The sequence below is a fragment of the Mobula hypostoma genome, chromosome 6 (genome assembly GCF_963921235.1).
Source record: "Mobula hypostoma chromosome 6, sMobHyp1.1, whole genome shotgun sequence".
In the NCBI taxonomy this organism is placed as follows: Eukaryota; Metazoa; Chordata; class Chondrichthyes; order Myliobatiformes; family Myliobatidae; genus Mobula; species Mobula hypostoma.
The window spans coordinates 4,178,662-4,192,435 of NC_086102.1; the positions used below are offsets into that span (position 1 = coordinate 4,178,662).

Below are 13,774 nucleotides of genomic sequence, written 5' to 3' on the forward strand. Positions count from 1 at the left end.
CCATAACTACCCTTCTTGTTTCCTTTACCTTACACAATTCAATATCCTTCTCCTTAGTGAATACCAAAGAAAAGAAATTGTTCAAAATCTCCCCCATCTCTTTTGGCTCCGCACATAGCCGTCCACTCTGATTCTCTAAGGGACCAATTTTATCCCTCACTATCCTTTTGCTATTAACATAACTGTAGAAACCCTTTGGATTTATTTTCACCTTACTTGCTAAAGCTGCCTCGTATCTTCTTCTGGCTTTTCTAATTTCTTTCTTAAGTTTCTTTTTACATTCTTTATATTCCTTGAGCACCTCATTTACTCCAAGCTGCCTATATTTATTGTAAATCCTTCTCTTTTTCCGGACCAAGTTTCCTATATCCCTTGAAAACCATGGCTCTCTCAAACTTTTAACCTTTCCTTTCAACCTAACAGGAACATAAAGATCCTGTACCCTCAAAATTTCACCTTGAAGTGACCTCCATTTCTCTATTAAATCCTTTCCATAAAACAAATTGTCCCAATCCACTTCTTCTAAATCCTTTCGCATCTCCTTAAAGTTAGCCTTTCTCCAGTCAAAAATCTCAACCCTGGGTCCAGTCCTATCCTTCTCCATAATTATATTGAAACTAATGGCATTGTGATCACTGGACCCGAACTGCTCCCCAACACATACCTCTGTCACCTGACCTATCTCATTCCCTAACAGGAGATCCAACACTGCCCCTTCTCTAGTTGGCACCTCTATGTATTGCTGCAAAAAACTATCTTGCACACATTTTACAAACTCCAAACCATCCAGTCCTTTTACAGAATGGGCTTCCCAGTCCATGTGTGGAAAATTAAAATCTCCCACAATCACAACCTTGTACTTACTACAGATATCTGCTATCTCCTTACAAATTTGCTCCTCCAGTTCTCGGTCCCCATTAGGTGGTCTATAATACACCCCTATAAGCATCACAATGCCTTTCCTATTCCTCAATTCCACCCAAATAGCCTCCCTGGACGAGTCCACTAATCTGTCCTGCCACAGCACTGCTGGTATATATTCTCTGACAAGCAATGCAAAACCTCCCCCTCTTGCCCCTCCTATGCTATCACACCTGAAGCAACGAAAACCTGGAATATTTAATTGCCAATCACACCCCTCCTGCAACCATAGCATCTGTTAATCATAAGTTGGAACAATTTGTTTCATACTGGGAAAAATGGTTTAACTACATAACACCTCATAGGCCTGATTTTATTCTCATAAGTCAATGAATATGTTGTTAAAAAAAAGATCACTCCCTACTTTGTACGTAGTTTTCTTCTTTTGATTGTTCTTTCTTTCCTCTCCTTTCTATAAGTGTATACCTCAGTTAAATATTATGTGGAGATTTCTGACAAATATGACTATATGATATATATGTACATTATCTTAAATACATCTTATGGAAATGTTTGTTTGATGATGAACTTCAATAAAAAATAAATTACAAAGAAAAGAATATTCCAGATTTTCGCTGCATCAGAGTAAAAGAACGCATCACCAATTCTTACATACTCAGCACTCGGAACACGAAGTAAACCAGTATTCACAGATCTAAGGTTACAATTAGGGACATAAGGGGATAGGCACTTCAAAACATACACAGCAGCAAGATTATTCAGAGACTTGCGTACAATTAAGAATATTTAAAAATTGATCCTAAAGGACATGGCTAGCATGAGAGGGCATAGTTTTAAAGTGCTTGCAAGTGGGTACAGAGGAGATGTCAGGGGTAAGTTTTTTTACTGAGAGAGCAGTGAGTGTGTGGAATGGGCTGCCGGCAATGGTGGTGGAGGTGAATACAATAGGGTCTTTTAAGAGACTCCTGGACAGGTACATGGAGCTTAGTAAGATAGAGGGCTATGGGTAACTCTAGGTAATTTCTAAGGTAAGAACATGCTCAGCACAGCTTTGTGGGCTGAAGGGCCTGTATTGTGCTGCAGGTTTTCTATGTTTCTATGACACATATACCGTAGGTGTGTGTAGAGTGGCTGTGTATGACGCTGCCAGACAGAATGTTCTAGAATAAAGGGACATCAGCGAGTGGCAGTTCCTTCTCCACTGACACCTGCTGAGTATTTCCGGGAGTTTGTGCTTTCTGCCAAATGCTCTTCCTCGGGCTATAGCATGCCTGAGGAGGGCGAGTCAGAGGCACGTAACGTTGAAACGTCACGAGGAGGGGAAAGTGAGTCTTCTGGCGGAAGTCTCATGAGTCCTATATAGGCTTCACGCGCCATGCTTTGGAAAATTTTGGCGAAACGTGCGAGACAGGTAGGTCCCATTCTTACTGACCTGTATCCCTGTGGAATATAGTTTTTATCTGTGGATCTGCCGCACACGTCAAGACAGCAGTTGAGCAGGAAGAATTGGTGTCCATTAAAGAAGCTTCAAACAGGTAGGAATCCCACCCAACGACTCTTGGAGGCATTGCAGCATGAGTCAGCAACTTCGAGTTACCGATAAATCAAAATCTAAATAAATATTGGAGATTTAGATTAGAATTGGCGATGGGAGAGAGGATGGATTGTGGGATTGGTGGTGGGAAATGAGGATGAGGTGGGGAGGTTAATTTTTCATAGAATTAAAATCTACACTGTGAAGGGCCTAGGAGGGATTTAGTGTGTGTCGGGAGCTCGGCCTGAGTGAGAAACAGCGCACTTACAGAGGAAAGCAGCCCAGCTCGTTCCTGGCCCCAATTGTGTGTGTAGAGTGTGGAGATTATTAAATATAACTATTATAACCATTCATACATTAATATACAGGCTCCAGTTGACCCCTCTAGGGGATCAGCTATCCTGGATTGCGTGTTGTGCAATGAACCAGGATTGATTAGAGAGCTTAAGGTCAAAGAACCTTTTGGGGAAAGTGTTTATCATGTGATCGAATTCACCCTCGTACTAAAAGGCTGTTAAAGCGTGGTGCATGTGCTTATATAGGACTCGTGAGACCGGCCGGAAAACCCACCTTCCTCTCCTCGTGACGTTTCAACTTTACGTGCCTCTGACTCACCCCCCTCATATTATTATATTATACCAATAATATAATTGAATATACCTAATTATATAAATATAATTAACATAAACAGGCATGAAGCAATCTAACTTGGAAATACAACTAAATCTAGAAAAGATGAAATCCAAAATCAATACTGGGGTAGGGATTAGGAGAATTGGTGGTGGTAGAGAGGACAGAGGGGGAGGAATGGTGGTGGGGAGCAAGGATAGGGGAGGAAAGATGGGGTGTGGAGGGAGGATTGGTGGTGGGGGTAGGATAAATTGGGGAGGATATTGTTTCATACTCTCTCGACCTACACCATGAAGGGCCTAGGAGGGATTAGGAATTAGGAGAGAGGTGGTGGCAGGGGAGGGAGGTTAATGTTCCATAGAGTGCAGATCTACACCATGAAGGGCCTAGTGTGGTTTTGGGGAGAACATCCCCACCTTTGAATGGAGACCAGATGAGCTGTGGGACAGCAGGCTAAGGGTTGGAGAGGGGCTTTTAGCCAGCAGAGACTCGATGGGCTGAACAGCCTCATGTTTGTAAATGTCTGTGATTATGTAGCCCGTCAGCAGAGACTGCTCGTGTGTGTCGGGAGCTCGGCCCTGGGTGAGAAGCTGAATTTACAGAAGAATGCAGTCTGGCTCGTTCCAAGTCCCGCCTCAGGAAGTGGTGAGATTAATTTTATTTGTATTTAGAAATACAGCATGATCACAGGCACAACGAGCCTGCACTGCCGAATTGCACCGACGTGGCCGATTAACCTACTAACCCGTATGTCGTTGGATGTGGGAGGAGAGGAGAGCGGGGCACCCATAGTAAACCCACAGGACCCACAAACTCCTTACCGACGGCAGCAGGAATTGAACACTGACCACTCCGCTCCTGTGCCACTGCTAACACTGGTTCAGGCCCTGTCATGTCCTTGAAATTATCCTTCCGGGAGCGATAGTGTCCAGTAAGGGATCTGCGCTGACATGTGTTGTGGGGTGTCTTGGAAAAGGAGGGAGGAGTGTGAGTGACATTGAGGGAAACAGGCCATTCACCCCACTGAGTCCACACGGACTATCAACCTCTCTACGTCACCTCAGCTCCTCATCCGACATTAATCCTCTTCTCTCCCCACCTCTCATTGCCAACACCTCCCCCAGGGTTCTACCACCCACCCATACGCTAGAGGCAATCTACAGCACAGTAACAATTACTTTGTTCCTCTTTACACTTGGTCTACTGGAAATGGCATTAAACAATCTTGAATTTAATTTCAGTCAAGCAGATTGATTTGACTCTTCCTGACCCTTTCTCTGCCACCCCAGTGCCCTCACCGCCCTCTCCCACCCTCAAATTTTAACTTCCCCTCACTCACTCACTATAACTCTCTCTCTCTCTATCTCTGATTTTCTCAGATGAATCCATATTCGGAGAAGGGAATGATCAACTATATACTGAATTTGTACTGCAGTCGGGGTGATGTTGCGGATTATAACTACCATGCTGAAATTCTTCGTAACAGTCCTGCACTGGGTACAATATATTCTCCTGGAGAAGAAGCAGAGACATGCTTTGTGATTGAAAATGTTGTTGTAGCTAGTGATCGCATCAAGAAATTCATAAATGAGAGCCCCACGCATGCTGTGTTTAATTCTGGTTTATCGTACCTGATTGAAGGTTCTAATTCAGTTAGTAACAACCAAACAAATTTTCTCAGGATTATTAAGACTGCACATGGTCTCATTTTCATGGTGTTGAATCATGCAGATGCGAGTTTTCCGAGAGGCTTTAAAATTGGTAATGTTAGAATATCAGATCAAGGCAAATGTTTTGTCCTGAACGCAAAGAATAATTTGGTAGATTGTTGCTTAATTCTACTGAATGAACAACGGAGTATACTTGCCATATTAGAGGGCATTGCCTCTCGACATTCAGAGTGTGAAAACATGAAGTGTGGAGATGTGGATGGTGGGAGGGATTGTATCCAGTACTTCAATAAAGATAGTTATACTGCTGAAAATCTCATCATCTATATAACCAGCTCCTCCATTGAGGACCAATGTAGCCTTGTGTTCAACAGGAATGGTGAGGTCATTGGATTTCATATTTCACACTGCCACTTGGTACATGGGAGCTCTGAAATGAATACCATTGCGAAAGCTGTGTACCTGAGAGAATTCATCTCTGATTTGGTCTGAAAGGCCTGTTACTGGCAAATGAGTATAAAAATTTAGCAACATAGCAGAATACAGGCCCTTCTTGTGTCCTGTGCCCTCTTGTGGCAACCATTTCAGCCCTGGGAAAAAGCCTCTGACTATCAACACGATCAATGCCTCTTATCATCTTGTACACCTCTATCAGGTCACCTCTCTCCCTCCGTCACCCCAAGGAGAAAAGACGAGTTCCCTCAACCACTTTTCATAGGGTATGCTTGCTCCCCAATCCAGGCAACATCCTTGTAAATCTCCTCTGCACCCTTTCTATGGCTTCCACATCCTTCCTGTAGTGAGGCAACCAGAATTGAGCACAGTACTCCAAGTGGGGTCTGACCAGGGTCCTGTATAACTGCAACATTAAGTTTAATAAAGCTCTGTGAATAGAAATTGATTAACTTGACCCAGTGTTCCGTTATTTCTGTGATTTTTAATCTATTCAATAAACATGTAACACTCTGTAAGGTTTCACTGCTAAGGTAATGGTTTCTCTGTCGCAGCAATGTTTGGGTTATGACTAGAGATAACGGGACTTTGGAATGTGGGGCTATCCAATGAGTGGGATGTTGTTCTTTCTCGTGGGTCTGGGAGCCGGATTTTGCGGTCCTTTCTCGGGGAGAGATGAAGAGAGAGGACGCGAATGGAGACAGTTGCTAGACCACCGGACCAGGTGGACTGAGGAGCAAGGGTCCGAGGGTCGGCTACGCTCGGAGGACGTCGACGGGAACAAGTGGACGAAACCGTGAGCTCCAACATTGCCCATTACACTGTTTCAGGAGAATGGGACCTTTTCTTTTTTTTTGTTTCTTTACTCACCATATAGTCAAATTAAGAATTACAAAGCTCAATCGTTTAATCACATATTGCGTACTGTGTGTTGTTTCGTGCTACTGATTTATAACGGGGGACGCATCGCACAGTATCCACCCAAACGAGATTTCTTAAGTTTAGCAGGGCCAGGGGCTATCACCCCCGAGATTAAGCGTTAGCTGAACCGAGGGTTACATATATATACTGTAATGTATAGATTTTTTTCTCTTCTATATTATATATTGCATTGAACTGCTGATGCAAGTTAACAAATTTCACGACTCACGTCAGTGATAATAAATGCGTTGGTCAGAAATGGGACAGAACAAGGGCAGGAGGACGATGTTGTCCTCTGTGACACAGGGCAGGCTGGCACACTCTGGGACGGGGAGAAGGGTTTCCGTCAAATCCCAAAGATGGGCCGGGTTGGTGTTGGAGAATCAGGAGAGCGAGGGGGTGTGTGGTTGAGAGGAAGTCAGGAAGAGAACTGGGATTATTGTTGGGCACGGCACAGAACTGATGGGCTGAATGTCCTGCTGGGATGTGAGAAGCAGGAAGTGCTGTTTGGAATATATAAGACACAGGAGCAGAACTAGAGTGTTTGGCCAATTGAGTCTGTTCCGCTATTCCATCATGTCCGATTTATTTTCCCTCTCAACCCCACTCTCCTGCTTTCTCCCCATTACATTACCCCCCTTGCTATTCAACAGCCTGTCAACCTCTGTTTTAAATAGAAGAGCACAAGACCCTAAGAGAGAAGAGTAGGATTTCACCATTTGTCCCATCGAATCTCTGCTATTTCATCACAGCTGATCCAATTTTCCTGTCAGCCCCAATCATCTGCCTTCTCCCCATATCCCTTCATGCCCTGACCAATCAAGAATCTATCAAGCTCTGCCTTAAATATACACAATGACCTGGCCTCCACAGCTGCCTGTGGCAACAAATTCCACAGATTCACCACTCTCTGGCTGAAGAATTCCTTTTCATCTCCGTTCTAAAAGGACTCCCCTCTACACTGAGGCAGTGGCCTGTGTCTTAGACTCTCTCACCATGGAAACATCCTCTCCACGTCCACTGGATCAGGCCTTTCAGCATTGGATCAGTTCCTATCAGATGACCCCTCATTCTTCTGAATTCTCGTGAATACAGGCCCAGAGACATCAATGCTCTTCATATGACAAGCCTTTCAATCCCGGAATTCTTTTTGTGGATCTCCTTTGAACCCTCTCCAGTTTCAGCACATCCGTTCTAAGATAAGGGGCCCAAAACTGCTCACATTGCTACAAGTGAGGCCTCACCTGTACTTTATAAAGTCTCAACAATACGTACATCCTTACTTTTATATTCTAGTCCTCTTGAAATGAATGCTAACATTGCATTTTTCTTCCTCACCACTGACTTAACCTGCAAATCAACCTTCAGGCAATCCTGCACGAGGACTCCCAAGTCCCTTTGCACCTCAGTTTGTTGTATTTTCTCTCTATTTAGAAAATAGTCAACCCTTTCATTTCTTCTACCAAAGTGCAAAACCATACACTTCCCAACACTGTATCTGTCACTTCTTTGCCCAATCTCCTAATTTGCCTGTCCTTCTGTAGCCTCTCTACTTCCTCAAAAATACCTGCCCCTCCATGTATCTTCGTATCGTCTGCAAACCTTTCAAACAAAGCCATCTATTTCATCGTTTATATCAATGAAACAGAATGTAAAAAGAATTGGTCCCAGTGCAGACCCCTGTGGAACACCACTAGTCACCATCTGGCAGACCGAAAGGGCACACTTTATTCCCGCTGTTTCCCTCCCGCCAATCAGCCATTGCTTTACTCATGCTCGAATCTTCCCTTTCATACCATGGGCTCGTAGCTTGTCAAGCAACCTCACGTGTGGCACCTTGTCAAAGGCCTTCTGAAACTCCAAGTACACAACATCCAACCTGCTTGGCCAATTTTGTCATGGCTGATCCATTTTTCCTTTCAGCCCAACCTCCTGCCTTCCTCCACCTAACCCCATATCCCTTCATGCCCTGACCAATCAAGAACCTAACAATCTCTGCCTTAAAGACACATAAAGACTTGGCCTCCTGTCATACCGTGGGCTCATACCTTGTTAAGCAGCCTCATGTGTGGCACCTTGTCAATGGCCTTCTGAAAATCCAAGTACACAACATCCACCAATTCTCCTTCATCTATCCTGCTTGTTATTTCTTAAAAGAATTCCAACAGATTTGTCAGGCAAGATTTTCCCTTGAGCCTCCACGTATCTCATCCTGAAAAATCAACTCCTATATCTTCCCAACCACAGTGTTCAGATGATTGGCCTATAGTTTTCTTTATTCTGCCATTCTGCCATCTTGAAGATTGGAGTGACATTTGCAATTTTCTAGTCTTCCAGAATCATTCCAAAATCTGGTGATTTTTGAATGATCATTATTAATGCCTTCAGCCACCTCTTTCAGAACTCTGGGGTGTTCACCGTGTGGTTCAGGTGACTTACCCAGCTTCAGACCTTTCAGTTTTCCAAGAAACTTCTCTCTAGTTATGGTAACTTCATGCCCCCTGACAGCTGGATCTTCCACCATACTGCTAGTGTCTTCTACAGTAAAGACTGATACTAAATACTTATTCAGTTCATCCACCATTTTTTTGACCTCATTACTATTTCTCAGCATCATTTCTAGTGGTCCGATATCCACTCTCACCTTTCTTTTACACTTTATGTATCTGAAAAATCTTTTGGTATCCTCTTTAATGTCACTGTCTAGCTTATTTTCTTATTCCATCTTTATCTTCTTAATTACTTTTTTAGCTGCCTTCTGTTGGTATTTGAAAGCTTTCCAATCCTCTAACTTCCTACTCATTTTTGGTCAATTAAATGCCTTCTCTTTGGCTTTGACTCCTCTTGTTAGCCACGATTGGTTCATCTTTCCTCTAGAATACTTCTTCCTCTTTGGGATGTACATATCCTGTGCCTTCCGAATTGCTCCTAGAAATTCCTGTCATTACTGCCCTGCCATCATCCCTGCCAGTGTTCTTTTCCAATCAATTCTGACCAACTCCTTTCTCATGCCTCTGTAATTCTCTTTACTCCACTGTAATACTGATACATCTGACTTTAGCTTCCCCTTCTCAAATTTCAGGGTGAATTTGATCACATTATAAACACTTTCCCCAAAAGATTCTTTTACCTGAAACTCTCTAATCAATTCTGGTTCATTGCACAACACCCAATCCAGAATAGCTGATCCCCAAGAGGGCTCAACCACGAGCTGCTCTAAAAACCCGTCTCGTCGGCACTCTAGAAAATCTCCCTCCTGTAATCCAACACCAACCTGATTTTCCCAATCTACCTGCATATCGAAGTCCCCATGATTATTGTAACATTGCCCATTTGGGATACATTCTCTATCTCCCCTTATAATTTGTAGGTTACATCCTGACTACTGTTTGGGGGTCTGTATACAACTTCCATCAGGGTCTTGTTACCCTTGCAGTTCCTTAGCTTCATCCACAATGATTCAACACCTTTCAACCCCATGTCACCTCTTTCTTTATGCTTTGACTTCATTTTGTACCAACAGAGCAACGCCGCCCCCTCTGCTTACCTACCTGTCCTTTCGATACAATGTGTATCCGTGGACAATAAGCTTCCAGCTATAATCTTCCAGCCATGATTCAGTGATACTGATCATGTCTCATCTGCCAATCTGCAACTGTACAAGTTCATCTGTCTTACTCCATATACTGCGCGCATTTGAATACAACACCTTTAGTTCTGTATTCATCCATTTCGATTTTCTCCATCTTTTACGTTACAACCTATGCCGTTGACTGCAATGTTGTCCCACCAGCATCCTCTCCTCACTACACATTGCCCCTATTTGTAAACCAGCTTCCTCATCCTTAGCACTATAATCCACCCGAAACCCCTTTTTACCGAGCATTTCTAAAGATGCAGCTCATTCGCCCCTCGCTAACAGCCACCGGACTCAGCACTGAGAAAACCACATTTCTCTGACCCTGTACGTCTAGGGTAGATATGACTTGAGAAGTGTCTATCACAAAAACCTCTCTCTCAGCATTCTCTAGAACCTTCTCCCAGTTCCGCCCTCCTGACTGGATGACACAACATTCCTAAGCATCCCTTACCTTTAACGGTAACCCAAACACTACCAGTACAGCACACTGCTTCTACATAAAACCATTATATGAAAGACCCTATTATTAAAACTTTGACTAGGCATTACACTCACCCCCACCAAAAATAGTCATATCCTCATGACTTTGAAATTTATCATCCCCTGTTTAGGGCTCAAGGACAGCTTCTATCCCTGCTGTAACACATTCAAAATGCTGGAGGAACTCAGCAGTTCAGGCAGCATCTATGCAGAGGAACAAATGGTCAAAGTTCAAAGTAAATTTATCATCAAAGTACATATGTCACCATGTACAACCCTGAGAGTCATCTTCTTGTGGGCATTCACTATTAATGTGAGAAACACAATAGAATCAATGAAAGACCACACACAACAGGATGGTGTACGATGGAGTTAAATGGGATTCCTCCTTGGTAAACGCTAAAATAAAATGGAAGTCTGAAGGACAAAATGGTGGTAGATTGGAAAGGGATTGTTTTGAGAAAGTACAATGGACTATGGGATTAATGCATACTTGGCTAAATTTGCTTATGATACAAAGATAGGTGTTGGAGTGGGTAGTGTTGAGGAAACAGAGAGCCTGCAGAGAGACTCAGATAGATTAGAGGAATGGGCAAAGTGGCAAATGAAGTACAATGTTGGAAAGTGTACAGTCATGCAGTTTGGTGGAAGAAATAAAAGAACAGACTATTATTTAGATGGGGAGAGAATTCAGAATGCAGAGATGCAAAGGGACTTGGGAGTCCTTGTGCAGGATACCCTAAAGGTTAACCTCCAAGTTGAATTGGTTGTGAAGAAGGCGAATGCAATGTTGGCATTCATTTCTAGAGGTATCGAAAATAAGAGCAGGGATGTGATGTTGAGACTCTATAAGGCACTCGTGAGACCACGTGGAGTATTGTGCGCAGTTTTGGGCTCCTTATTTTAGAAAGGATATACTGACATTGGAGAGACTTCAGAGACGATTCACGAGAATAATTCCAGGAATGAAAGGGTTACCATATGAGGAACATCTGGCAGTTCTTGGGCTGTATTCCCTGGAATTCAGGAGAATGAGGGGGGATCTCATGAATCATTCTGAATATTAAAAGGGCTGAACAGATTAGATATGACAAATGTATTTCCCATGGTAGGGGAGTCCAGGACAGGAGGGCACAACTTCAGGATTGAAGGACGTCCATTTAGAACAGAGATGCGGAGAAATTACTTTAGTCAGAGGGTGGTAAATCTCTGGAATTTGTGGCCATCAGCAGCTCTGGAGGCCGAGTCATTGGGTGTATTTAAGGCAGAGATAGATATATTCTTGATTAGCCAGGGAATGAAAGGGTATGGGGAGTGGGGATGACTGGAGGAATTGGATCAGCCCATGATTGAAAAGCCCACTTCTGCTCCTATATCTTATGGTCTTACAAGGGAATCAATTCGCAGCAACAGTTTGAGAAAATTAAGGGAGTACAAGTCTAGAGCCTTGCCTGTGGAAAATGGTGAAAATCCTGTTTTTCATGGGAAGGTGAGGTCATTGTGCAGGTGTGGGTGCAGGTACAGGTACCAGTGAAAGGGGTTTTGAAGGGTATAACAGGGGCACCGTCATGGTGTAAGGAAAGAGAGTTTTGTCCCTGTTATGAACCGTAATGTTTTAGAAACAAACCCCAACAGCGAGAGATTTCACACTGAGTCAAGCTTTAATGTTAAAACCACTATTTTCAGTAGTAGCGACTTATAATATAGTAACTCAACCAAGTTAACCAGTTTACGTGTGTATATGTGTAAATATAGGTCCCAAATTATGTTGAGCTTGGGGGAACAAGGCTTGGAGTCTTGAGATGGTGAAGGAGGGAAGTTCGGTCATCCATGTAATAACTGATGGGAGAGAGATATTTGTAATCCAGGGTGAAACGTAGAGAAAAGGTGCTAACCTCGAATTCCACAGGTAAACAACAGAACCGTCGTCGAAGATCTTGCTCGTCGTATCGCTCCAAATCCACATACGAATTATCACCGAAAGTGACCTGTCACAGGAATATAGTCTTCGAGTGGCTACCACACAACACACCCAGGCAAGGGTTAACACATAAGTGGTCTCCACAGGATATCCCGAAAACCCACTCCTATGGATTATATGAAGTGACAGTCCCACACTCGTTGTGCACCGTGTGCTGATATTTAACCCAATCTTTTGGGTTTAAAAGAGTTTCAAACCATTGCAGTGACCAGCCAGAATTCCAGCAGCTTGTCTAATCTCTCTCTCTCTCTGCTGCGACTGAAAAAGTCTCTCTCTCTCTCTCCGTATAAAAGCTGAAGCAAACCGTTTCAGTCTGTGACTGACATCATAATCCTGCCTCACTTAGGCGCTCTTAAAGTGACAGTCCACAGTAAATGATACCTGTGAGTTTGTTACAGTCACATCCACTCTATCAAAGCCTTTCACCGTTTGATAGGTTTCAATGAGGGCTCCCCTTCATTCATACCAGTGAATACAGGCCATGAGCTTTCAAACACTCTTCACATGATAAACCGATCCCGGAATTATTTTCATGAATCCCCTTTGAACCGTCTCCAGTTTCAGTACATCCTTTTTAAGGTCAGGGGCCCAAACTGCTCACAATAGTCCAAGTGATGCCTCACCAGTGCTTTATAAAGTCTCAGCATTAAGCCTTGCTTTTATACTCTAGTCATCTGGAACTAACCTTGCAGATCAGCTCATTTAGTGAATGATAATTATTAATTTGATTCCTGTACTGCTACTACTATAGCGATTAGATAGTTTTTCTTTCTGTATTGCATTGTGCTAGTCCTAACAAACTGTTTTCTGGTAGTCTTGAACACGTGTGTCCTCCACTTTTTTGTGGATTCATTTGTGAATACCCTGATTTGAAGCAGGAAAAACACATAACAAATTTTAAAATCGTTTTCATTTACAGATGAACAAATAATCAGTGTGCAAAAGATAACAAGCTGTGCTAATACAAAAAAAAATAATATTGTGTAGTGACTTTGGGATTACATTATGACTGATCTTTTATTACAGATAGGGCATTATTCAGGGCATTTACAAAGACAGGTGTATAAAAAGGGCCCGAAGGATCACTGGGGACCCGAGTCACCCCAACCACAAACTGTTCCAGCTGCTACCAGGAAACAATACCGCAGCATAAAAGCCAGGACCAACAGGCTCTGGGACAGCTTATTCCACCAGGCCATCAGACTGATTAATTCATGCTGACACAACTGTATTTCGATGTTATATTGACTGTCCTGTTGCACATACAATTTATTATAAATGACTATAAATTGCACATTGCACATTTAGACAGAGATGTAAGGTAAAGATTTTTACTCCTCGGGTACGTAACAGAAGAATGTAAGTAATAAAGTCAATTCAATTCAATTAATAGATATTGCCGTTCCAAACACAATTAGAGGTGCTACCGTGCTTTCTTTGTAATTGCACTGACGTTCTGGGTCCAGGACAAGGCCTCAAAAATAATAACACCTCAAAATTTAAAGTTGTTAAATTTCTCCAACTCTAATCCTCCGACGAGGACTGGCTTACGGACCTCTGGTTTCCTCCTTCTGAATCATTTC

The 13,774-nt window shown here is 43.0% G+C and overlaps 1 long non-coding RNA gene across 1 annotated transcript; it reads left to right on the plus strand.

Annotated features, from left to right (window-relative positions):
* The first annotated feature begins 2,285 nt into the window (after positions 1-2,285).
* Positions 2,286-4,667, plus strand: LOC134347447 (uncharacterized). Its single transcript, XR_010018157.1, has 3 exons — positions 2,286-2,417; positions 3,584-3,691; positions 4,426-4,667. It is a non-coding gene; the product is annotated as an uncharacterized LOC134347447 (long non-coding RNA).
* Positions 4,668-13,774: the final 9,107 nt, after the last annotated feature.